The following is a 27,785-nucleotide window of genomic DNA, read 5'->3' as shown; positions in this document are numbered from 1 at the left end:
AGGTACACACACTCAGAGACAAATCCAGCCAATAGGTTTTTATATAGAAAAATATCTTTTCTTAGTTTATTTTAAGAACCACAGGTTCAAATTCTACATGTAATATCTCATTCGAAAGGTATTGCAGGTAAGTACTTTAGGAACTTCAAATCATCAAAATTGCATGTATACTTTTCAAGTTATTCACAAATAGCTGTTTTAAAAGTGGACACTTAGTGCAATTTTCACAGTTCCTAGGGGAGGTAAGTATTTGTTAGGTTAACCAGGTAAGTAAGACACTTACAGGGCTTAGTTTTTGGTCCAAGGTAGCCCACCGTTGGGGGTTCAGAGCAACCCCAAAGTCACCACACCAGCAGCTCAGGGTCGGTCAGGTGCAGAGTTCAAAGGGGTGCCCAAAACACATAGGCTAGAATGGAGAGAAGGGGGTGCCCCGGTTCCGGTCTGCTTGCAGGTAAGTACCCGCGTCTTCGGAGGGCAGACCAGGGGGGTTTTGTAGGGCACCGGGGGGGACACAGGTCCACACAAAAATTTCACCCTCAGCGGCGCGGGGGCGGCCGGGTGCAGTGTAGAAACAAGCGTCGGGTTCGCAATGTTAGTCTATGAGAGATCTCGGGATCTCTTCAGCGCTGCAGGCAGGCAAGGGGGGGGTTCCTCGGGGAAACCTCCACTTGGTCAAGGGAGAGGGACTCCTGGGGGTCACTCCTCCAGTGAAAGTCCGGTCCGTCAGGTCCTGGGGGCTGCGGGTGCAGGGTCTCTCCCAGGCGTCGGGACTTTAGGTTCAAAGAGTCGCGGTCAGGGGAAGCCTCGGGTTTCCCTCTGCAGGCGGCGCTGTGGGGGCTCAGGGGGGACAGGTTTTGGTACTCCCAGTATCAGAGTAGTCCTGGGGTCCCTCCTGAGGTGTCGGATCTCCACCAGCCGAGTCGGGGTCGCCGGGTGCAGTGTTGCAAGTCTCACGCTTCTTGCGGGGAGCTTGCAGGGTTCTTTAAAGCTGCTGGAAACAAAGTTGCAGCTTTTCTTGGAGCAGGTCCGCTGTCCTCGGGAGTTTCTTGTCTTTTCGAAGCAGGGGCAGTCCTCAGAGGATGTCGAGGTCGCTGGTCCCTTTGGAAGGCGTCGCTGGAGCAGGATCTTTGGAAGGCAGGAGACAGGCCGGTGAGTTTCTGGAGCCAAGGCAGTTGTCGTCTTCTGGTCTTCCGCTGCAGGGGTTTTCAGCTGGGCAGTCCTTCTTCTTGTAGTTGCAGGAATCTAATTTTCTAGGGTTCAGGGTAGCCCTTAAATACTAAATTTAAGGGCGTGTTTAGGTCTGGGGGGTTAGTAGCCAATGGCTACTAGCCCTGAGGGTGGGTACACCCTCTTTGTGCCTCCTCCCAAGGGGAGGGGGTCACAATCCTAACCCTATTGGGGGAATCCTCCATCTGCAAGATGGAGGATCTCTAAAAGTTAGAGTCACCTCAGCTCAGGACACCTTAGGGGCTGTCCTGACTGGCCAGTGACTCCTCCTTGTTATTCTCATTATTTTCTCCGGCCTTGCCGCCAAAAGTGGGGCCTGGCCGGAGGGGGCGGGCAACTCCACTAGCTGGAGTGTCCTGCTGGGTTGGCACAAAGGAGGTGAGCCTTTGAGGCTCACCGCCAGGTGTGACAATTCCTGCCTGGGAGAGGTGTTAGCATCTCCACCCAGTGCAGGCTTTGTTACTGGCCTCAGAGTGACAAAGGCACTCTCCCCATGGGGCCAGCAACATGTCTCGGTTTGTGGCAGGCTGCTAAAACTAGTCAGCCTACACAGATAGTCGGTTAAGTTTCAGGGGGCACCTCTAAGGTGCCCTCTGTGGTGTATTTTACAATAAAATGTACACTGGCATCAGTGTGCATTTATTGTGCTGAGAAGTTTGATACCAAACTTCCCAGTTTTCAGTGTAGCCATTATGGTGCTGTGGAGTTCGTGTTTGACAGACTCCCAGACCATATACTCTTATGGCTACCCTGCACTTACAATGTCTAAGGTTTTGCTTAGACACTGCAGGGGTACCAGGCTCATGCACTGGTACCCTCACCTATGGTATAGTGCACCCTGCCTTAGGGCTGTAAGGCCTGCTAGAGGGGTGTCTTACCTATACTGCATAGGCAGTGAGAGGCTGGCATGGCACCCTGAGGGGAGTGCCATGTCGACTTACTCGTTTTGTCCTCACTAGCACCCACAAGCTGGCAAGCAGTGTGTCTGTGCTGAGTGAGAGGTCTCCAGGGTGGCATAAGACATGCTGCAGCCCTTAGAGACCTTCCTTGGCATCAGGGCCCTTGGTACTAGAAGTACCAGTTACAAGGGACTTATCTGGATGCCAGGGTCTGCCAATTGTGGATACAAAAGTACAGGTTAGGGAAAGAACACTGGTGCTGGGGCCTGGTTAGCAGGCCTCAGCACACTTTCAATTGTAAACATAGCATCAGCAAAGGCAAAAAGTCAGGGGGCAACCATGCCAAGGAGGCATTTCCTTACAGTTGCACAATCCCATACACTCTGGGGGCTCCACAGTGGACCCCTAGCACTGCCATACCAGTCTTCTGAGATTGTCACTGCAGCCCCAGCTGCTGCCACCTCACAGGCAGGATTCTGCCCTCCTGGGGCTTGAGCAACTCAATCCCACAAAATCAGAACAATGCATTTCCTTTAGGAGAGGGGTGTTACACCCTCTCCTTTTGGAAATAGGTGTTACAGGTATGGGAGGGGTATCCTCCCAGAGCCTCTGGAAATGCTTTGAAGGGTACAGATGGTGCCCTTCTTTTATAATCCAGCCTACTCCGTTTCAGGGACCCCCATTCCCTGCTCTGGCACAAAACTGGACAAAGTAAAGGGGAGTGACCACTCCCCTGTCCATCACCACACCTGGGGTGGTGCCCAGGTCTCCTCCAGAGTGTCCCTTCTCACCAGTGGTTCTTCCTTCGCACCTTCATCGGGTTAGCAGGAGCTCCTATTCTCCCTGGACTCTTCAGTGCTTCTTGGACCCCTTCTTCCACAGGTCTTCAGGTCCAGGAATCCATTGTTGGTGTCTTGCATTCTCTTCTGGTTCTTGCATTAACTTCTATCACAACTTCTAGTGTGTTTTAAGAAACTTGATATGTTTCCTCCTGTTTTCCTGGGCTCTGAGGTGGCGTATTTTACTTACCTTTGGTGTTTTCTTACACTCCCGGGCACCCCTTTACACGCTACACTTGCCTAGGTGGGAAACCATCTTTCGCATTTCACTATTTTAGTATATGGTTTGTGTTCCCCCCTAGGCCCATTGAAACCTATTGTGATTTTCAGTGTTTGCACAATTATCTGACTATTTACTTACCTGCTTTTGGTTACTAGTGTATATACTGTGTAATTCACCTACCTTCAAAGTGAGTATAGTCTCTATGTATTTTTGGCATTGTGTGTCTAAAATAAAGTACCTTTATTTTTGGTAACTCTGAGTATTGTCTTTCATGTGTGTGATTACTGTGTGACTACATTGGTATTGCAAGAGCTTTGCATGTCTCCTGGTTCAGCCTTGGCTGCTCTGCCTACAGCTACCTCTAGACAGCCTGGCTTCTAGACACTGACTACATTTCACTAATAAGGGCTACTTGGACCTGGTATAAGGTGTAAGTACCTTTGGTACCCACTACAAACCATGCCAGCCTCCTACAACTTATTTTCTGGAAAGCCTTGGGGCCAAACAGTATCCTCCCCTATAATGCCCTTTCTGAGCATCCTATCTGGCTCAATTTTGATATTGCTAGGCTTGGTGAGAAGATACAGTGCTGTGGGATTGGTCTAGTACTGGGTCAGGTTTACTCCTACCTTGTGGGGTTCTACTCTTTGGAATTGTATATTGACCCTAGTCCTTCATACGTTTAGGTGGCGAAGGCGTCTTACTTTTTCAGGGTCTACCTCTTGGGACAAATAAAGCTTGTCCGTATGCAAAATCAGTGAACAAATGTAACGTGACCTGGCTGATATCTTGGAACCCACAGTGGTCATGAACTGATACCACGTGTTGTGTATCAGTGAGCTGTGTAGTTTGTGTGGAATGCTGGTTTTGTGTTTGGTGTAATTGTGAGCAACATGGAGAGGTCCCTACGCAAGAGCAGTGACATTTTTTGGAATGGACTCTATTAAATTAGGCAGTTCTCTAGTAATGAATGGATGCAGCAGTACCCATACTAAACAGAGGATATGCACACGTGCAAAAATACATAACTTTTTGAACATTTTAGGACAGTGGTCTCCAAATGTTTTAATGCTGCGCGCCCCCAGTTGAAAAATAAAAATCATTGGGCCCGCCTTTCAGAATTTGTCACAAATATTTTATAAAGATGGCAATGTTTAAATATGTCTAGGTGTATTTAAACATTGCAGTTAAGTACTGTTGCCATTTTAAAAATGGAGTAACATGTTTCTGCTTACAACAAAACACTGTTATCTATGAAATGCTTCTTATGGCCAGAGCCTGGCACCCCCCCCCCCCCTTGTCTTAGGATGAATTCAGGGGAGCTGTCTGTACCCCTCTAGTGGTTGGATTTTCTTAGGTTTGACAGTTCATAATGTTTGTGGTGCAGTTCGTTGTTCTTGATAATGTTGTTATTGTTGATGTGGTATAGTTTGGGAAAAGTTAATCATGCGGTTTGCATTAAGGGAGTCATGTTGGGCTTATTCTTGTGGTCGCTTGTTAGAAATGGGGTTTCTGGTTAGCAGTGAGTTTGCACTCTGTCCCAGCAGGCACCCTCGCTCTGGGCAGTGCAATGGAGACACACACCTAAGATGACCCCTGCTCATCCCCTTGGTAGTTTGGCATAAGCAGTCAAGCTTAACTCAAAGTCAATGTGTAAAGTATTCATACCAAAACACAGTAATACAGTAACAACATTGCAAAAAGGACATCATATCAGTTTAGAAAAATTGCCTATATTATCTAAATCAAACAAGACCAAACTGACACAAATCCAACATACACAAGTAAAGTCATGAATTTTTAAATTTAGCTGCGTCTTAGTCAATGGATGCGTCGATGTTACAAAAAGTAACTGGTTTGCATCAAAAATAAAGCTGTAACGGTGAGCGTGCATCAGAAAAGTCACTGATGCATCGATATCTTACTCGCAAGTGAGGCTGTGCGTTGTTTCTTTTCCGATCGGGTAGGCGATGCATTGTTTTTCTCTCCCGCAAGAGAGCGATGCATTGATTTCCGGATGGGCACCTCGGATCTGGGGGGGTTCACGTCGATTTTGACACCCAGCGATGTTGAGTGTGAAATCCGGCCACATGATGTTGAGAATCTGCTCTGCATGGGGTTTGTGTTGTTTTCAGCAGCCACAAGTGGGTGTTGCGTCGTTTCTCCAGCCGTGGTGCAGGTGATGTGTCAATTTCCCAGCCGCAATGTAGGTTGTGCGCACATTTCTCTGCCGCGATGCAGGTGGTGCATCATTTTTACAGCCACGGTGCAGGTGATGCATTGAATTTTTCCCCACAAGGCTCTTGTGTGTGGATTTCCACCTTGGTTCCACCACCATTACCTTTCAAGGGTCTAGAGAATGCAATGGTCACCACTTGGCAAGGTAGGAGTACAGGAACTGGCAGAGGAAGTCTTTGATGACCCTGAGACTTCAAAATAGGAGGAAAGCTCAGTCCAAGCCCTTGGAGACACTTTGCAAGCAGGAATATACCACAAAGTCCAGTCTTTGCCTTCTTTCAGGCAGAAGCAGCAACTGCAGGCCAACCCAGAAAAGCACAGTCACAGTCAAAGGGGCAGTACTCCTCCTCCAGATCTTCAGCTCTTCTGCTTGGCAGAGGTTCTGCTTGAGTCCAGAAGTAATCTAAAAATCTGGGGTTTTGTGTCCACTACTTATACCCCTTTCTGCTTTTGAAGTTAGCAAACTTCAAAGGGAAGTCTCTGTTGTTCACAAGATCCTGCCTTGCACAGGCCTGGTCCCAGACACACACCTGGGAGTTGGAGACTGCATTGTGTGAGGGCAGGCACAGCCCATTTAGGTGTAAGCATCAGCGCACCCCACTATTTTAGCCCAGATGGCCCATCAGGATGTGCAGACTACACCCCAGCTCCCTTTGTGTCACTGTCTAGAGGGAATTCACAACAGCCCAACTGTCAGTCCGACCCAGACAGGTAAGACACAAGCAGGCAGAGCCACAGAATGGTTTAAGCAAGAAAATGTCCACTTTCTAAAAGTGGCATTTTCAAAATGACAATCTAGATACCAAACTTTACCAAAAGTTGTATTTTTAAATTGTGAGTTCAGAGACACCACACTTCACATCTCTATCTGTTCCCAAAGGGAAATTGCACTTAAAAGTTGTTTAAAGGCAGCCCCCATTTAAACCTATGAGAGGAATAGACCATGCAACAGTGAAAACCGAACCTGACAGTATTTCACTGTCAGGACATGTAAAAACACACCAGCACATGTCCCACCTTTAACATACACTGCATCCTGCTCATGGGGCTACCTTGTACCTACCTTAGGGGTGCCTAACAGGCACAAAAAGGGATGGTTTGTGCCTGGCAAGTGGGTACACTCCCTAGGTCGAATTGGCAGTTTAAAACTGCACACATAGATACTGCATGGCCAGGTCTTAGCCATGTTTACAGGGCTACTCATGTGGGTGGCAACCAGTGCTGCAGGGCTACTAGTAGCATTTAATTTAGAGGCCCTGGGCACCTCTAGTGCACTTCACTAGGGATGTACTAGTAAATCAAATATGTTAATCATGGAAAAGCCAAATACGCATACAATTTACACAGGGACTGTAGGAAAGTACCATCTTGTTTGGCATGTTTCCCCCATTCTTACTACTGGATCCTGCTAGCCAGGACCCCAGTGCTCATAAAGGATGCCCTGTATGTGTTCCCTGTCTGGTGCCTAATTGTATCACTGAGGCTGTGCTAACCAGAACCTCAGTGTTTATGCTCTCTCTGCTTTTAAAATTGTCATTGCAGGCTAGTGACTAATTTTACCAATTCTGATTGGCACACTGGAACACACTTATAATTCCCTAGTATATGGTACCAAGGTACCCATGGGTTTGGGGTTCCAGGAGATCCCTATGGGCTGCAGCATTTCTTTTGCCACCCATAGGGAGCTCAGACAAATCTTACACAGGATTGCCACTGCAGCCTGCGTGAACTAACGTCCACGTTATTTCACAGCCATTTTACACTGCACTTAAGTAACCTATAAGTCACCTATACTGTATGTCTAACCCTCACTTGGTGAAGGTTAGGTGCAAAGTTACTTAGTGTGTGGGCACTCTGGCATTAGCCAAGGTTCCCCCACATTGTTCAGGGCAAATTCCCCGGACTTTGTGAGTGCGGGGACACCATTACACGCGTGCACTACATGTAGGTCAATATCTATATGTAGCGTCACAATGGTAACTCCGAACATGGCCATGTAACATGTCTAGGATCATGGAATTGTCACCCCAATACCTTCAGCATAGAGCCCGGGTACTGCCAAACTAACTTTCCGGGGTCTCCTCTGCAGCTACCGCTGCTGCCAACCCCTCAGACAGGTTTCTACCCCCTTGGGGCCTGGGCAGCTTGGTCCCAGGAAGACACCCTCTCCCTTTGGAAATAGGTATGAAGGGCCTTGGAGGAGTAGCCTCTCCTGGCCTCTGGAAATGCTTTGAAGGGCACAGATGGTGGGTGGCCTCTTTGCATAAGCAGGTCTACACCAGTTCAGGGATCCCACACGGCCCTGCTCTGGTGCGAAACGGGACAAAGGAAAGAGGAGTGACCACTCGCCTGACCAGCACCTCCCAGGGAAGGTGCCCAGAGCTCCTCCAGTGTGTCCCAGACCTCTGCCATCTTGGATGCAGAGGTGTGAGGGCACAATGGAAAGCTCTGAGTGGCCAGTGCCAGCAGGTGATGTCAGAGACCCCTCCTGATAGGTGCTTACCTTTCTCTGTAGCCAATCCTCCTCTGAGTGCTATTTAGGGTCTCTCCTGTGGGTATCTCATCAGATAACGAATGCAAGAGCTCACCAGAGTTCCTCTGCACTTCCCTCTGTGACTTCTGCCAAGGATCGACCACTGACTGCTCCAGGACGCCTGCATAACCGCAACAAAGTAGCAAGAAGACTACCAGCAACATTGTAGCGCCTCATCCTGACGACGTTCTCGACTTTTTCCTGGTGGTGCATGCTCTGAGTGCTGTCTGCCTTCACCCTGCACTGGAAGCCAAGAAGAAATCTCCCGTGGGTCGACGGAATCTTCCCCCTGCTAACGCAGGCACCAAACTTCTGCATCACCGGTCTTCTGGGTTCCCTCTCATTCTGACAAGTGTGGTCCCTGGAACACAGGAGCTGGGTCCAAGTGTCCCCGACTGTCCAGTGGCCCTTTTGTCCAAATTTGGTGGAGGTAAGTCCTTGCCTCCCCATGCCAGACAGTAATCCTGTGTACTGCGTGAACTGCAGCTGCTCGGGTTCCTGTGCACTTTTGCAAGACTTCCTTTGTGCACAGCATAGCCCAGGTCCCCAGCACTCCGTCCTGCATTGCCCAACTCGCTGAATTGGACTCCAATGTTGTGGGACCCTCTTTTGTTGTTCTGAGTTGACCGTCGTCCTCAGATCGTCTAAGTGCCTGTTCCGGTGCTTCTGTGTGGGCTCTCTGTGTTGCTGAGCGTCCCCTTTGTCTCCTCCTCCAATGGGCGACCCCCTGGTCTTTCCTGGGCCCTGGCAGCACCCAAAATCCTCAACTGCGACTCTTGCAGCTAGCAAGGCTCATTTGCGGTCTTTCTGTGTGGAAACAACTCTGCATCCTCCAGTACGCTGTGGGACATCTTCTGACCAAAGGAGAAGTTCCTGGCACCTTCTGTGCATAATCTTTGGCTTCTTCCACCCGGAGGCAGCCCTTTTGCACCTTCATCTGGGGTTTAGTGTGCTCCTGCCCCCACTGGACACTTGCGTGACTCTTGGACTTGGTCCCCTTCCTTTACAGGTCCTCAGGGCCAGGAATCCATCTTCAGTGCTTTGCAGTCAGTTGTTGTCCTTGAAGAATCCCCTATCTCGAATTGACTGTTTTTCTGGGGTAGTAGGGTAACTTTACTCCTACTTTTCAGGGTCTTGGGGTGGGGTATCCTGGACACCCTTAGGGTTTTCTTACACTCCCAGTGACCCTCTACACACTACACTAGGCCTGGGGTCCATTTGTGGTTCGCATTCCACTTTTGGAGTATATGGTTTGTGTTGCCCAGGCCTATTTTTCCCTATTGCATTCTATTGTGTTCTACACTATTTGCATTACGTTTCTAGCTGTTACTTACCTGATTTTGGTTTGTGTCTGTATATTTGTGTATATTACTTACCTCCTAAGGGAGTATATCCTCTGAGATGCTTTTGGCATATTGTCACTAAAATAAAGTACCTTCATTTTTAGTAACTCTGAGTATTGTGTTTTCTAATGATATAGTGCTAAGTGATATAAGTGGTATAGTAGGAGCTTTGCATGTCTCCTAGTTCAGCCTAAGCTGCTCTGCTATAGCTACCTCTATCAGCCTAAGCTGCTAGAACACCTCTAATCTACTTATAAGGGATAAGTAGACCTGGCACAAGGTGTAAGTACCACAAGGTACCCACTATAAGCCAGGCCAGCCTCCTACAGGGACCACTTGCACTTTAGCACTGGTCAGCAGTGGTAAAGTGCCCAGCGTACCAAAACCAGCAAAACAAAGTCCAGTACGCAGTCAAAACGTAGGAAGCAGAAGCAAAAAAGATGGGGAGAGCACACCAAGGATGCCAGGTGTAACATCGCTGAAGTGGAGATGGCCTGCTGCAAAGGTGGTGCACTTGCAGACTCAAATGCAGACCTGTTGGATAAGAGCTAAGTTTGGTTTGTTATTTGACAAAAACTGCAACCTTACATGTGTCGTCACCAATAATTTTCTAGGAATTCCTGATTTTTTGTCATTTCAGTGAAGCACCTAACGGTGACCCACTCGAGGTATCTAATTTGAAACAAATGGGTTATTGTTCATGAATATATTACTTTTATGGGCTATTGGGCCTTCTCCCTCTGTGTCTGATTAGGTGTATGGCTGTAAGCATTTTTTATGGGGTAATCTTGTGAGCATATGGGTATCTTGTGAACATGTTGGCAATTTTAATTATTAATGGGTGCGCTGTCAGCGTTGCTAACCCTCCTATATCCTAGTGGGCATAGGGGTGCCATTGGTATGGGTTTCGACCTACTCGTGCGCAGGGGATGTATAAAGAGGAGGCTTGTCGCACTGATCGCTGGTCGGTAATCGCAATGTGCCCTGAGGTCATGTGTGTACTCCTCTAGTCCCGGCATGTGGTGTGCAACATTACCCTCCTTGGTGATGTTTGGTGCCTTGACTATGCCCATTTCCTAGAGGCCTCTTTTGGGCTAGCTTTGTGCTTCTTTTTATTGGTCTTTGGGTGCTTTCCTAGACCTTTCCATAATTTATTGTTTATTGTTGTGAACCAGAGGGGGTCGCAGAGTTGTTCTGCGGAACCCATTTGTCTGATATTGCAGTGTCCAAGACTGAGACTATTGCTTCCTCTCAGACGGTGTGTGTAAGCTCTTTTGTGTTGGCTGATTTCTAGGCCTGATATGGGGGTGAGCATATTTATGTGTTCTATTCTGCTCAGATCTGTGATCGATCTTTTCAGACTCCCCCTTCCCCGGCACTCCCCTCTCCCTGAGACCATATCTTATTTGGACCCCAGGTTCCCAGCTGTTACTTGGAAATTTTTGAGGGAAAGGAGGAGAAAGTTGCATGGAGAGTCTGGTGCAAGGCCCAATGAGGTAATGGACTGGGACGGCTGGTTATTCTGGTGAAACCTCCCCCCTCTAGTGACTCAGTGCAATGCATTATTTCGCAATTGGTGGTTTTCGTGCGTGTGCTGTGGAGGTTATAGGGTCTTAACTATCCCAAGAGTATTGGAAGCCTAGCTCCTCACACTGGAAAGACAGTTTTGTTTTCAAACCAAAAAGGGGGCCTCCATTTAGCTTGAGACCATTAACTTTCTGACTGCACTGCTGGGACCACACGCCAAGAAGGAATTTTGGTCCTGGGCTGGGTGTCCGAGAATTGGGGCCCTTCTGACTTGGTGATTGGAACTCGCCCCAATTGGCTTGTGGGTGTGAGTACCTGGGGTACCTGCTTTTAAGCACTGGTTGGGGAGCGGCCCTTACCGCTCTCATCAGACTGCCCTCCCCTGGGATGTGGGCAGAGTGGTGCCTATGCCCCCGCCGGCACTCTGAATGGTGAACTCTAGTGAGGATACCCAATCAACAGAACACGTACAGCAGCCTTGAGTTTTCTGAATGTAAGTAAAGGCTTCAATCACTAATGTTGTCTTGTTTGTCCTTCTTTTAAGTTTTCGAATAGTGAATTGTAAGGTGTGTGTGAAAATGATGCTTTGCATGGGGTTTTAACTAACTGCTTTTTTGTGTTCTGCGTTTGTCTGAAGGTATTACTTCCCAAACAGTTACCCCTCTCTGCTGTGGCTGTGGCCCTGGTCCTTTTTGGGTTGGGTTCCCTGTCTGTGGTTGTCGATGCCATGTGGTGGTCCAACTACCCAACCCCTGTTCCGGTGGTGTGGCAGTGGACTGACTAACCCGCGCCTGAATATAAGGTGCATTCAGGTATCCCTGGGCTTGGTTTTGAGGATGGAAATTTTGCAAGCCTGGCCCTGGCTCATGAACCTCTGCTCTTGATATGCTTTTAGCTAGCATTTTTTGGTCATCTGGCCCATTCTGTGGCAATAGTAACATTCCATAAGGTCTGGCTGCTGCTAACCTCCCTGGTTTATGCCATTATAGCTATGTTTAACCTCTCTGGAGTTTCGCAGTGGAGCGTCCTTCAGAACTGGTGCCATTTGTATGCCAACGTGGCCCCCTCAAGGGTGGTCTTTTTCAATTTGTTTTTGACCAACTTAGCTGCGTCTTTCTGAGCTTGCTCCTGTCTTTCCCTGTCCTTTTCTTGTTTCTGTCCAATATGCTTTGTATTTCAGTGGACAGCTTCTTTTTGAGGATATGGTAAAAGAATGCTATTTGGGGCCCATATCGGCCCATGGCTGACCTGTCTCCTGTCACCATTGTTCTCTCATCCTGTCCCGAAAATCTGTTCTGATCTCCCCAGGTTTCATAGTTTCTGTCATTAGTCTTCATACATTTGGGCAGTCAGGGGAGTTTTCCCTCATGCCCATCCATATTTGGTGACTGGACGAAATTAATGTGGCCCCGTCATGCTCTGTATTTTTCAGTGCCATTGCTGGGATGTGGGCTCAGGCAAAAACCTTGTTAGTATGCTCTCTGATAAGACTACTTAGCAGACTTTTGACATTGGCTATCGATCGATTTATCCCATCGATGTTCTTCTCAAAACATGAGATCCATTTCCGCACCAAATCCAACAATGGTGGTAAGTTGGACCTTATGCCCTTCTTTATCCATCTGAGCCCATGGCACATAGATGGTATCTGATGTGCCCTTTTGCAGTAGTAGGCATATGTTGGCTTTGGGTTGCTCCACTGGTTTTGTTGTAGGTCTCTAGTTATTGGAATGAGAATGCGGGATTCGGGGTGGCAGCACCACCGCTCGTGGGTGATTGAGTTGATCCCACATCATCTTGGCTGGCGAACAGCACCTCACCCAAACATAGAGAGCAAAGGTGATTTGTGGCAGCCTGACACTCAGTGACCTCTCAGGGAAGTTGTGGTCAACACATTTCACCCCTTTCTCTCATTAGCCAAGGTCTCATGCACACATGTAGGCCAAAAGAAAGATAAAGGATGGTTTTCAATACATTTATTGAAAAGACTACAATCTACGATAAAATATATGAGCATCAATTATTAGGGCAATGAGACAGGCAAGATTAGGATTGTTACGATCAGTGAGAAGCAAATAAACAACCCAAGCATATGTAGTTAGGAATCTAACCTAAATCCTACCTAACCCCTAACATCTAGTGAGAGCATATCGGCAATGGCCAAATCTGCCAGTACTTAGTCCATGAGAGGAACACCCACCCCTATTACCTGAGAACAAGGATCTACCCGCCGTCTCCTTGGCTGGCTGTAGAGAGAGCTGAGGTCAGCAGTAAAATGGCATACACCGTGGATGGGTATCCTGACCAGAATGACCTCCCTCCTTTTCCTTGGCCTGCACGATGTTTTTATAAGTACATGCTTCTGTTCTGTGAAATAAGCCTGACGTGGGCATGTGCCTAAATGTTGGACAGTTTAAGTACTCCTGTGGCGACAATACTAAATTAATTACCATCTACTCAAATACATAGAAATGTACAGTAAACACATGTTGTCATGAATATAATAGTCAATAAGATTATATCTCGGAGTAGTAATTAAACCAAAAAGAGTTCACTCAATTTCGAAATTTAATTGTATAAGAAGAGATTCCTCCTTGGTGTAATTTTGTGTTTCCATTCAATCAAGTCCAAAAAGGTAACAGTTTGTAGTCAAATTTAGTAGTAACGACCACACGTAATGGTAACTATTACTACTAAGTTTGACTACGAACTGTTACCTTTTTGGACTTTTGGACGAAGTGAACATTAGTCTTCTCAACTTGGCAAATTTTACACTTGAAGTAGCAATGTGCCGCCACATTTCTGCTCTTTTTATCTCTTGTGTTGGGGGGGATAACACATGGCCGCAGCATGTTACAATGTGGGAAACTGAAATCACACAGACAATTCCAGATGTCATCCTGCAACAGCTTTCATCACTCAGCATCACATAACTTCCATTCAAAAATATCTAGAATACTGGATGAATCAAAGACACAGGAGTACCTTTTACTTAGCAAGGCAAGTCTACTACGGCCACATTACAAGTGCATTACAAGTGCACTGCAAGGACATCTGCTTACAAATCATAGAATGACTAACAGCAGTCTCACATTCACTCCTGCCAAGAAAAACCTTTGTTTTGTCCTTTAGACATTTGTAATCGAAAGGTAACTTCCACACCTCTTAGATGTAACTGTCCCCTAACCGCTCACATCTACCAATTGAAAAATGTTTCAAACACTTGGTGAACTGAAATGGTGAAATGGGCAGATTAATCATCCCATGTATTAGCCATTCTGCAGATGGAATTTCAGCTACAGTAAAAGGGAACTTTTCCAATTTCTCACTGTTCGACTTGATGCCACTCGCTTCTTTCTTAGCCCTTATCTGTTATTGTCTCTTTAAGTTGAATGCTACAAATTACTCTGTAGCGTTAACGTGCTGCCAGGGCATGCGGCCACTTCTAGGAAACTGTAATGTCTGACTTATCTGCATAATGGACCTAAGCTGGCTGTTTCAATGATGTAAAAAAGACATAATTTTTAATGATGTCTATTGAAAACAACACAATATTATTTAGCCTGTAAATGCAGTTGGACAATTGTTCATATCATTTTAAACAACAGCTAAAGCCTTTTCCATGTTTTTTTTATCAATCTGCTTTAAACGTGCAGCAGCTTCCATTTGCGAAATCTTCTAGATCTCATTATATATGGCATACAAAAAATGTTTTGAGCATGGCTTTCTAGGACCTAACAAGAAATCTTGTAAGTCAACTTCTTCTGGAAGGAGACTAAAGTGTTCTTTGACAGCTGCCAAAGTGGAAGAACGTAACCACTGTTGGCAAAGTTACCCACACTATGGGGGTCATTCTGACCTTGGCGGTCCATGACCGCCAGGGCGGAGTGCGGCGGAAGCACCGCCAACAGGCTGGCGGTGCTTCCTGGGCGATTCTGACCGCGGCGGTGCACCCGTCGCACCCCTTCAACTCCGCCGGCTCCATTCCGAGCCGGCTTCATTGTTGAAGGGGCTGTCCCGCTGGGCCGGCCGGCGGTCTTCTGGCGGTCACCCGCCAGCCCAGCGGGAAAGCCGGAATGGCCGCCGCGGTCTTTTGACCGCGGAGCGGTCTTTCGGCGGGAACCGTTTGGTGGGCGGTGACCGCCGCGGTCAGAATGACCGCCTATATGTTGTAACGGTTCTTGAGTATTGAGCTTTGACGTGACCAAGGGGCCGGTTGACCTGCCCTGAAATGCCATGTGGAATTTATAATATGTGCCAGACAACCATTTGTGTCCATTGGCCACAATAGCTCAGGAAAATAGGGACCATTTATCACTAAAAAGAAAACAACGACAAACCAAATCTAAAACAGAAAGGTAATCAATATCAGCATTATCCATAGATAGAACCATGAATCAACCAAATAATTGTTATTAAGCTAGTGTCAACAAAACAATCAGAAGCAGTCTGTGCAAAAACAGGAGTCTGTGCAGAACTGGTAGATGGACCCAAAGGTAGTGGTTCATACTACACCATGTCATCCATTGTATTGAATTGGAATAGTCAAGATCTACATTTTAAACATTTCTTGGTGGTTAATTGATGACAGGAAGTAATAAAAGTTCATTCTTCGCCCTCCACAAGCCTAGAGAGATAATTGCAGCATTGATACTTGCAGAAGCATTGTTGAGTGCTTGAAGAGGTATAACCCATTGGATAGTGAGGAAGTCTAGCGAACTACCCAGGAATCCTCATGATCTACTGTGCAGGATCAGCCACATGGTGAAATTTGATGTTGCCTATTGAAAAAAAATGAGCTTTATTTAGATCCACACAGCGGTGGTATAATGACAGCTCTGGTACCGTGTTCTCCCAGGACTGGAACCAGTGTTCTAAATGATGAGCCAAACTCTTTTTGAACAACAATCTTTTCTCGTACTAAATCCCCAACTCTAGGAATCCAGCTGGTAGACGTTGGCAGAACCCTCATTCCCAAGGTGGCAGTATAGGTGGATGGATTTTCATCACTGAATTCTTGTATCTCTTATAAAACATCTACATGATCATTTATGTCAAAAGGAGTTTCTGGGCCAACAAGATCTGAAACATACATTACTATCCCAAATAGGACCTCATAAGGGGTGCGCCTCCCAAGGACCTTCTGGGCAGACTATTTAGTGCTCTCTGGACTCCATGTAGGTAATAAAGGCAGCTACGATCTGAAACCTAATACCCTCGCTGCTACGGATTTCTTTTAGTCTTGGTTCTCCCTCGCCATGACCGGGTTGCCCTTAGGATGCTATGATGAGGAGTAATAAAATTGAACACTCATCGCTGCCATGGTGTCCCTGAATGCCCTGGAGGCAAAGGCAGGGCCCTAGTCTGAGTGGAATGCTGCAACTGCATATGTCCAGATGAAGACTTGCAAATAGTCAAAATCAGCTTGAGCGTCAGCCGATCATTGTGGCCATACTCATAGGAATCTAGAACATGAGTCAACAGCAACTAAGATGTATTTGTATGCACCATCAAGTTGTAATTGGCTGCAGTAGTCCAGGTACACATTGACGATCAAGTGAGCCCCAACCAAGATCAGAGATTAGATCTCATTAAAGCAGTGCATGAGTGTATTGCTTCTGCCCATGCTGAGATGGCAGCTACCATCTCCATGTTACAAAAACGCTATTGGTGGCCTGGTCTATACAAGCAGACCAAACAATATGTCCTTTGTTGTGACATCTGCCAACAAATTAAGGGTCCACCATCAAACACCGATCCCAGACACCCCTCTTAGAGTCCGCCAAACCAATACAATGTATGTATCCCAAGTGGCACAAGCCTCTATTGAGGGAACCATTCTAAATGGCAAACACATTGTGAGAATTCTGTGTTTATCTTGGTGTCCCGTATGGCCAAACACTGCTTCCATATGATTTGTTTTTTGCACAACCCAGAACGGAATTGTCTCTCGCTCGGTGGGCACTATTCCCAGTTAATAAGTCAACAGTTTGTGAAGTTATCCCTGTAGCGGCCAATTGGTTGATAGCCGGAGCAGCCCTCAATGTGGCACTGTTTAAGTCTGCATTACAAGTTGTATTAGGCATCTATATATTGCTAGTAGCTCATTGCATAATGTGCGTACTTCAGCTACTTGCATGGCTCGTACATTGGATGTTGTGTATACGTGGCCAATGTTGGCCAAGTTGGTACGTCATTACTTAAAGGACTTAGGCCCTCATTACAACCCTGGCGGTTGGTGGTAAAGTGGCGGTAACACCGCCAACAGACCGGCGGTAAAAAAAATGGAATCATGACCACGGCGGAAACCGGCAACACAGACAGCCACTTTAACACTCCGATCGCCACGGCGGTAGCAACAAACACCACGGCGGTAACCGCCAATAGTCAGACGGAAGACAAGGTTCCGCCCACTGTATTACAAGAGGCCTATCCGCCACCTTTTCCGGGGAGGTACCAACACCATCAAAAGCACGGCGGAAACAGTGTTCTGAAGGGAAACGACTCATCTCTCGACACTCAAGGAAGAACCAGGATGCCATAGAGCCCGAGCTGCATGTCTTTCCCATGCTGGTGTATCTGCCCATATACCAGGAGTACGAACGCCGGTGATGATGACCACAGTGAGTACTGCACCTAGCACACAGGGGAGGGGGGAGGAAAAAGAGAGTGACACACACATGCAACACCCCCAACACCATACACACAAACACATGCAACAACATTACATATACAGCCCGTAACCCTCAGGAATAATGGAAGGACAAAAGGAATGGAGTCAAATTAGTGTTATATTAGAAATAGTTATAAATACGTTTAGAATTCAAAAACAGTATTTACAAAATATACAATATTTACAAAAGGCGGGACAATGTCCACTCAAAATGTCCGTAGCCCACTGGGCCAAAACACATAGGCCAAGCCCACACTTGACTCCTGACTCAACATGGAGAGAACACTGCAGGGGTATCAGCTCGAAAACACACAGGCACCTCAGGGGGACGGGGAACGGGGGCACCTCAGCCTGAAGATGGTACAATGTCACTGTTCCTGGAGTGGGCTCCATGCCCACTGCTTGGTCCTGGGGAGTGCAAAGCCACAGTGTCCCAAGTGGGTGGTTTGCCCACTGCTTGGTTCTGTTGGTTTGCCCACTGCTTGGTCCTGGGGAGTGCAAAGCCACAGTCTCTCAAGTGGGTGGTTTGCCCACTGTTTGGTCCTAGGGAGTACAAGGCCACAGTCTCTCAAGTGGGTGGTTTGCCCACTGCTTGGTCCTGGGGAGTGCAAAGCCACAGTCTCTCAAGTGGGTGGTTTGCCCACTGTTTGGTCCTAGGGAGTACAAGTCCAAAGTCTCTCAAGTGCGTGGGTTTCCCACTGCTTGGTCCTGGGGAGTGCAAAGCCACAGTCTCTCAAGTGGGTGGCTCCTACACTGGCTCTAGAGGGGGCCTTGTGCCCAGTGTGCTTCATCCTGCCAAGGATAGGGTGAGTGGATGCCTTCTTCCACTAGTTCTGGAGGGGGCCTTGTGTCCAGTGATGCAGCACTTGGGGGGTGCCAGGTCACAGTCCCTCACCTGGGTGTCAGAGCCAGGAGATTTGCAATGGCCAGGATGCATGATGCTCCATGGAGGCAGGACTACAGTCCATCCGTCGGCGGCTATGGCTGCACAATGGTGGTACAGTCTCTCACCTGGGTGTCACACCTACAGGTGTTGCAGGGGCATGGACGCACTACGGCCCATGTAAGCGTGACTACACACTGCTCGCCGGCGGTGACGGCTGCTCAGTGGATGGCAGTTGCGCTGCAGGTGGCGGTGCTGTCAGTGGTGGGGGGAGGCTCCAGCCCTTCCACTGCAGCCTCGGACGGCTGCCCCCTAGGGCTGTTTCTGCTGCCAGTGGTGCTGCTGGCGTTGCAGGTGGCAGTGCTGGTGGGGGTGCTGCCAGTGGTAGGGGAGGCTCCAGCCCTTCCCTGGCAGCCTCGGACGACTGCCTACTGGGGCTGCTGCTGCTGGCAGTAGTGCTACTCTCAGCGGTGCAGGTGGCAGTGCCTACGGCGGTGCTGGTGGCGGTGCTGTCCGCGGTGCAGGTGCCGGTGCTGCCAGTGGTGAGGGGAGGCTCCAGCCCTTCCCCTGCAGCCTCATACGGCTGCCCCCTAGGGCTGTTTCTGCTGCCAGTGGTGCTGCTGGCGTTGCAGGTGGCAGTGCTGGTGGGGGTGCTGCCAGTGGTAGGGGAGGCTCCAGCCCTTCCCTGGCAGCCTCGGACGACTGCCTACTGGGGCTGCTGCTGCTGGCAGTAGTGCTACTCTCAGCGGTGCAGGTGGCAGTGCCTACGGCGGTGCTGGTGGCGGTGCTGTCCGCGGTGCAGGTGCCGGTGCTGCCAGTGGTGAGGGGAGGCTCCAGCCCTTCCCCTGCAGCCTCATACGGCTGCCCACTGGAGCTGCTGCTGCTGACAGGAGTGGTGCTTGCGGCGGTGCAGGTGGCGGTGCTTGCGGCAGTGCAGGTGGCAGTGTTGGCTGGGGTGCAGGTGGCGGTGCTGGCGGTTGTGCTGGTAGCCACCAGGCCTTCACCTGCAGGCTCGGACGTCTGAAGTGCCTTGGCTGATGTTCTGTGCTCGTTCCTGCCCTTGGCAGATGGTGGTGTCACCTTGGGTCTGCAAGCTGGAGTCTTTGACGTGGCCATGCTGGGTGGTTGTGGCTCCTTCTCCTTGCTGGATGCTGTCCCCTTCTTGACCTTGCCAGGTGGTGGAATCTTCTTGGCTTTGGCAGGGGTTGGTGGCACACTGGCTGGCATGACGGGTGCCCCCTTAGAGCCTCTGACAGCTGCAGAAACCACAGCGGAGGTGGACTTGGTGGCTGAGAGCTGGGCTGGGTTCTGGCCACCCTGGCCCTAGGTGAAGGATGGTAGGGAGGGGTAGGGAACAGGTCAATTTGGCTAGGAAAAGCTTCTTAGGGACATTGGGGTGGGAAGAGGGTGAAGGTTTGGGAGTAGAGGAAGAGGGAGTACTTGTAGGAGGTGTCAGTCTGCTGCGTTTGGGTGCAGGTGCATGAGCTGGATGCTGTTTGAGGTGGATGGCTGTTTGGGTGGGTGTGTGCTTGCATTTGTGTACTTTGGGAGGAGGGATCACAGAGGGAGAGGACACAGGGGACGTGTGAATGCATGTGGGGGTGGTGAATGCCAGTGAGGGGTGTGTAGTGTAGGCGTGCTGGTGATGGAGGTAGTGGATGAGGATGTAGTGCATGCAGGTGTGCGGGGAGACACTACTGGGAGGGAGGTGGACGAGGAGGAGGAGGGGGACACAGTGGAGGCAGTGGATGTTGGTGTATCTGCATGGGGATGGTGCTTGCGTGAGTGCCTGTGAGATGAAGTGTGGTGCTTGTGTTTGCCTGAGCCACTTCTGTGTGTTGATTTGTGAGAATGCTGGTCTGCCTGTGTGCTTGGGATAGGCTGGGGTTGAGGGGATTGGGACTGGGTAGAGGAAGTTGGAGGGGGGGAGGCTGGACACAGGGACAATGGCTGCCATCAGTGCGGAGGCCAGAGCCTGGAATGCTCTCTGTTGGGCTGCCACGCCAAAGTGAATGCCCTCCAGGTATGCATTTGCTTGTTGCAAATGCCTCTCAACACCCTGGATGGCATTCAGTGTGGTTGACTTCCCAACAGTGAGGGATCTCAGGAGGTCAATAGCCTCCTCACTGAGAGCAGCAGGGCTGACTGGGGCAGGGCCTGAGGTGTCTGGGGCGAAGGAGATGCCCACCCTCCCTCCTGGCTGAGCAGGCATGGGAAACATGCTGAGGGGCTGCTGGGAGGGTGGTGCTGGTACGGGGGTGGCGGCTGTACCTGTTGTTGGGGTGGGCACAGAGGTGTCTGCCACCGCCAGGGAGCTTCCATCAGAGGAGGAGTCGCTGTCTGTAGTGTCCCCTCCTGTTTCCGTCGTGGTGCTCCCCACGCCCTCCGTCCCACTGGTGCCCTCACCGTCAGTGGATTCGGCCTCCAGGCCCTTGTGGGATGCAGCTCCCTCCGTCGCCGGTGCCTCTGCTCCTCTGCCGGATGATGCTAATGCACACAAGGACAGGGGTGACAAATCAAAAGGGGGGGAGAGGTCGCTGACCTGCAGGGAAAAGACAGCAGAAAAAGGATTAGTCATACCATCCGGACTGTCATGCTCATGGCCCACCATATCCCTCCCATCCCCTTATGCACATACATTGACAGACCATACATGCAGCACTCTTCCCAGGACCCCTCAGCCCCCCCTACATGAGGCTGACACACACAGCACTCCATACATTCACAGCCCACGCATCATGCTCACAGTGTACTCACCTGTTTGTCTGGAGGACCATAGAGTAAAGTGTACTGGGTAGGACCCCATCCACCTGTCTCTCCAACTCCTCCGAAGTGAAGGCAGGGGCCCTTTTCCCAGACACTTGAGCCATTGTCGCTTCCAGACACAGGTTACAGAAGCACTTGCAGTGTAGGTCCTCTCCTGTTGAAGGTCAGGTAACAAGTGATTGAACAGATAGAAAATGGCGGTCATGTCCGCGGCAGAGCGTACCTTCACTGCCTGCGTACATCGCCATTGGCTCCTGGAACCCATAGGGCCTAATGTTAAATAATGCGAAGTTGCGCGGCGGTCGTCGACCGCTACGGCGCACAACGCAAGTGGAATTACCTCATTTCCACTTGTCTCTCCACAGAGGTCAGGAAGCCATTTCAGGGGGGCACAGGGCATGGCGCCTAACTGCGTTACAGCAGACATTGGCACATCAACTGACTCTCGAATTCACATACTGTTTCTGTAAAGGAAGAGATGCATCATTATTTCAATAGATGTGTGAATATGACCCCCTGCTCACCGTTTTTCTCCCTAGACTTCAACCACTGAGAATGAATATGAGATGGAGCCATCCTCCCGCGTAAAGACCCCCGGTGGACCTGGCGACAATGGAGGACAGACACATTATCCTAGCTTACAGACTTGATAGGGGCACAATTCAAGAACTGGGTGCCCAATTGGAGCCGGTCTTGATTTCAGCTATCTGCCAGCCCACAGCTATCTCCCCTCTTGTGCAAGTCCTGTCAGTGTTCCATTTCCTGGCAAGTGGTTCCTTCCAAGCGACAGTGGCCATGGCATCAGGGATGTTCTCAAACGTGTTGACCAGAGTGTTGTCTTCCCTGCTGAAACACATGCGCAGCTACATCGTATTCCCCCAGGTGGAGGATTTGGCCACAGTGAAAGCTGACTTCTATGCCCTGGGACATATCCCCACCATCATTGGTGCCATTGATGGTGCACATGTAGCATTCCCCCCCCCGGAGGAATGAACAAGTGTTCAGGAATAGAAAAAGCTATCACTCTCTGAATGTGCAGATGGTTTGTTTGGCGGACCAGTACATCTCCCATGTGAATGCCAAGTATCCTAGCTCTGTGCATGATGCCTTTATCTTGAGGAATAGCAGCATTCCATATGTGATGTCTCAACTCCAGAGGCACCGGGTGTGGCTAATAGGTGAGCCCATGGTCCCCACCCAGTTGATGTAGGTATATGGGTATGGGGTTATCCCTAAGGGTGAGTGTATGTCTAACAGGTATCCCCGGAATATTTGCAGGTGGCTCTGGTTACCCCAACCTCTCATGGCTACTGACCCCAGTAAAGAATGCCAGGGCAAGGGCAGAGGAACGTTACAGTGAGGCACATGGGCGAACAAGGAGGATCATTGAAAAACCTTTGGCCTCCTGAAGGCCAGGTTCCGGTGCCTCCATCTGACAGGTCGATCCCTGAACTCACCCAAGAAGGTGTGCCAGATCATCGTTTCATGTTGCATGTTGCACAACCTGGCCTTGAGATGCCAGGTGCCTTTTCTGCAGGGAGATGAGCCTGGAGATGGTCTTGTGGCAGCGATGGAGCCTGTGGACAGTGAGGAAGAGGAGGCAGAGGAAGAAGATGTGGAGAACAGAAGCTCACTCATACAACAGTGCTTCCAGTGACAAAGCAGGTAAGACACTGTAACTTCACTTTCAATTGCAGTTTTGTGTTAGACATTGGACCTGGCAGCCTGATTTCCCTATGTCTATGGCCACTTACTGTACCCTTTGGCATCTCTATTTTCAGATCTCTGTGGCCCACTCTGGCTCCTGGTGTGTTTAGTGCTGCCCACTACAGGTCATACCAATGTATATATAACTGTACATATGATTTGAAATGTTTACAGCTTGTTGAACTAATACATATTTCAATCAATTGACAGACTCCATAGTTGTATTTGTTCCAAGGGCGTTTATTTAAGTGCTAAGAGGCGGAGGGGGATGTGTAATGGGGTCGGGTGATGGTGGAGGAATGTCCATATAGAGTCCAGTCTCTTTGTATCACAGGTGCATTGTCCATGGGGTCATAGGAAGGGGAGCAATGGGAGGTCAAGGTGTACAGGGGGAAATAGTGGGACACAAGTGTGACATCCTGGAGAGTCCTATTTCTTGGCGGGGGTTTTGGTAATTTTCTCTGGCTTCTGCCTGAATCGTAGGGACCGTTTGCGGGGTGGTTCTCCTTCTGCTATGTGTGGGGTGCTGGTGGCCTGTTGGTCGTGTGGCGGGCCTCCTGTCCACTAGCACCAGCGGAGGTGGAGGGCTGTTCTTCGGTGTGGCTAGTGTCAGGGGCCTGTTGGTGTGCCTCTGCCTCCCTCATGGTGTTGGCCATGTCTGCCAGCACCCCTGCAATTGTGACCAGGGTGATGTGGATGTCTTTCAGGTCCTCCCTGATCCCCAGGTACTGTCCCTCCTGAAGCCGCTGGGTCTCCTGCAACTTGTACAGTATCTGGCCCATGGTCTCCTGGGAATGGTGGTCTGCACCAAGGATGTTGGTGAGTGCCTCGTGGAGAGTCGGCTCCGTGGGCCTGTCCTCCACCTGTCGCACAGCAGTCCTCCTGCTTCCCTGTTGTATTGTGCCTCTGTCCCCTGAACTGTGTGCCCACTGCCACTGACCCCAGGTCCCTGATTGTTTGGGTTTGTGGGATTGCCTGGGGTCCCTGTAGTGGTGGACACACTGATGATTGACGTGTCCTGGGGACAGAGGGATGGGCCCGCTGGGTGGGTGCTGTGGTGGTGTTTCCTGAGGGGGGGGCGGCTCTGTGGTGGTATGGGACTGTTGCAGGGTAACCGAGTGTCCAGAGGTCCCTGATGGGCCAGGTTGGTCACCGCATTCCAGGTGTGCAGAGCTGCTGCCATCACTGTGGGCCTCTTCTGGGAGGGGACTGGATATTGGTGGCACCTCCTCCCCGGTGACATTGAGTGGGGGTCCTGTGGGTATGTAAATGCAGTGTTATTGTATCTGCATGTGCCATCTTGTGCGTGTGTGTGTTTCCCTGTATGGTTGTGATTGCCCTGTCAGCTTTGCCTTGTGTGAGTGGTGATTTTGGGGGCTAGGTGATTCTCTCTAATGTGCATGCTATAATGATGGGTGTCCATGCAGGTCTATGATAATTGTCCATGCATTGGTGTGGCATGCAGGGCTTGGTTTTGTGATGGGTGGGTTGTGATAGTGGGGTATATGTGAGCTGGTGGAGTGATGGGGATGAGGGTAAGGGTAGGAGTTTGTGATGCCATGCAGGTAGGGTGGGGGATATAATAGTAAAGATTTGACTTACCAGAGTTCCGCCCTCCTGCTACCCCTGCCAGGCCCTCAGGATGCATGATCGTCAAGACTTGCTCCTCCAATGTTGTTAGTTGTGGGGGAGGAGGTTGGGGTCCACCGCCAGTCCTCTGTACAGATACCTGGTGTCTTGCTACCACGGAACGCACCTTCCCCCGTAGGTCATTCCCCCTCTTACTGATGTCATCCCTTGTTCTGGGGTGCTGTCCTACGGTGTTGACCCTGTCCATGACTCTCCGCCATAGCTCCATCTTCCTTGCAATGAACGTCTGTTGCACCTGTGATCCGAATAGCTGTGGCTCTACCCGGATGATTTCCTCCACCGTGACCCCTAGCCCCTCCTCTGAAAACCTGGGGTGTCTTTGGGGTGCCATGGATGTGGTGTGAGTGGTATGTGCAAGGGTGTGTGGGGTGCTGTGTTGGGGTGTGTGCTGTGAGGTGCGTAGATGGTGTATGGGTGATGGTGTTCTGTGGCTCAGATTGCGTGGGTGCTCCTGGCTTGTCTCTCTCTGAGTTAGCAATCTTTTTTTTTGTTGAATGGGTTGTGGGTAATGTGGGTTTGTGTTTTATAGTGGTGTGGGTATGGTGTGTGTATGTGTGTCAGGTGTGGGTAGTTTGAATTGCCCAATGTGGTATAGTTCTGTCAGTGTGTGTGTATTTTGAACGCGGCGGAGTGTACCGCCAATGGTTTACTGCGGTTGAAAGACCGCCGCAGTGCTTTGTGGGTCCCGATACTTTGGTTGTAGTTCTTTTGGCGTAACGGTGTGGGTTTTGGTACCGCCAATTTATCACTGACCTTTGGTCTGACGGAGTTGTGTGTGTGTCTGTATAGTGACGGATTTCTATGTGTGAGTCATAATACCCGTATCGGTATAATGCCGCAGTCACGGTATGTTGGCGGCCATAGGCACAGCAGAAGGCGGCTTTTTCCGCCAATGTTGTAATGAGGGCCTTAATTTAACAAGTTGTATTACATGTGGGCGGGCGCTATAGAACCAATCTTGGTGTTATTGATAAATTAAAGGTATTTCTAAATATTGGGATGCTCTGTATTGTTGTGGTACATTTGCCATTCTGTATGTGTGAAATTTATTTGATTGTGCATTGATTGCTGGGAAGGTGACCCATGAGTAAAATATTTCTGTTCTGTAAGCGTTGTGAGCTTCAACGACGAATTTGACATGCCCATCATCATTTGTTAGTCCATTAGCTAAAAGAAGCTGTATGACAGGTTGTCTACGGTTCTCTGGGATATTTACTGGTTCTGCCATTTTAAAATAATAGGCATCAGAGTTGGGAATACCAGTGGGGGAATCCTTTTAAGGTTCAAGCTTGAACAACCTACAGCCTAGATAGATGCTTCCTATTCAGCTACGGAGGATTTTTCCCTAAGACCACAGATGTCCCCATATAATGGTACTTAGGGTACCTTTAGCGTGTGTGAGACAGAGATACTCTGGAGACCTGCATAATTAGTGCCTTACCAACATTGGTGGCACGATGTCGTAGGACTCTCGTTATTAGTACAAAACTACTGGATTTAGGGTGGCACAATCTTGGCTTGTGGGTGACTGATTCAATCCCACATCGTTTTTGCAGCTGTCAGCCCAACCTTTTTGATTAGCCAGCAGCCCCTAACCTAAACATAGAAAGCGAAGGTGATTTGTGGCAGCCTGAATTATTCACTCATTGACCACGCAGGGAATCCCTGGTCGACAACTGTCACCCCTTTCTCTCATTAGCAAAGGTCTCATGCACACATATAGGCCAAATAAAAGATGCAGGATGATTTTTAATACATTTATTGAAAAGACTTCAATCTACGATAAAATATATGAGCTGAAATTATTGGGGCAATTAGACACAGCAAGATTAGGATTGTTACGATCAGTGAGAAGCAAATAAAAAACCCAAGCATATTGGAATGACATGTACATAGGAATCCTACCTAATCCCTAACTTCTAGCAAGAGCATAGCGGTGTTAGCCCAATCTGTCCCTACTTAGTCCACAAGAGGAGCACCCAGCCGCATTACCTGAAAACAGGGGTGTCCCCGCCGTCTCCTTGGCTGGTTATAGAGCCAGAGCTATGGTCAGCAGTAAAATTGCATACAGCGTGGATGGGTATCCTGGCCAAAATGACGTATCTCTTTTTCCTTGTCCAGGACAGTGTTTTTTTAAGAAACATGTTTCTGTTCTGTGAAATAGGCCGGATATGGGCATATGCCTAATTGTCGGACCGTTTATTTACTTTTCTGACATCAATAGTAAAAGGATTATCATGTACTATTCTTGTCAGCCTTGGGCAGAAGTACATGCACAAAAAATAATAACAATGTCTCCGCAGAATCACAGATGATTTGAAAAAATTAAACATCTCCCCTGAAAAGCAGGCTGAACTAAAATGAATACATGAAGATGAGCACATACCTGGGTAAAGGGGCACAGGCAGCAGGCCTAAGCTAAGCTAAAATATGTGTGCTCAAGCAAGGTGCAAAAATGAACCCACAATAGTTTCTCCTTGACATAGCATTCCCATCTTCTAAGACAATCCTGCATGTAGAGGAAGTTCCACTAGGGATCTCCCCCAATGCCGGATGAAGTCTCCTGCTACAGCTATGCCCTTTGGCTCAAGGGATCTGTCCTCCAGCCAGGGTCTATCGTACTGGTCACTTCCTTTGGGACATACTGAAAACTTTGGCAACAATGACTTTTGTTCAGCTGCACCTTCCTGCACGTTTGGTTAAGTACACATGTGGTGCTCAAACACTAGAAACATACTAGCTGCCTATGTACCTATGCTGGAATCAAAATAAATCTAAACCAGTTAATGTCAAATCAATAAACAGTTAGTGGAGCACACACATATATATATATAAATCCTAACTATCCAGTGTGAAGAATTCAACAATCATAAGTCAGCAAAAGATAGAATAGAGAGCAAAATATAGTTAAGAGATGTAGTTGCTAAAAATGTAAACAAGTATGTGGTGAATTACTATAAATACCTCTATTTACTGGAGACAAATATATCCATTACAAAATACAATTCCTGACATTCATAATTCAAATACATTAAAAAGATGACGAAATTTCATGTATAGTCCAGCCTGATTTTAGACAATTCAAAAAAAGTCCATCTGCAGACAATCTCACTAATGTTGACATTTGATCACGGTTGATCGGCGTTAAAATGGATACGGCTTATCTTTGAGGTCGAATGTAGACTACAAAGAAACATATATGTGAGGTATTTGAGAAACAAATTGGCTTTGTTAAATACACAACTCTCATTTTGGAACTATTAAACTGGTGTACCTC

General features: G+C 48.8%; 1 protein-coding gene across 2 annotated transcripts in view; it reads left to right on the top strand.

The window, feature by feature from the left end:
• Positions 1-27,785, top strand: part of LOC138300660 (basic phospholipase A2-like) — a 388,486-nt gene that overhangs the window by 129,786 nt on the left and 230,915 nt on the right. The window lies entirely within an intron of this gene.

This window comes from Pleurodeles waltl, chromosome 6 (assembly GCF_031143425.1).
Source record: "Pleurodeles waltl isolate 20211129_DDA chromosome 6, aPleWal1.hap1.20221129, whole genome shotgun sequence".
NCBI lineage: Eukaryota > Metazoa > Chordata > Amphibia > Caudata > Salamandridae > Pleurodeles > Pleurodeles waltl.
The sequence above is the reverse complement of the archived record's forward strand: the minus strand, read 5'-3'. Positions and strand labels throughout refer to the sequence as shown.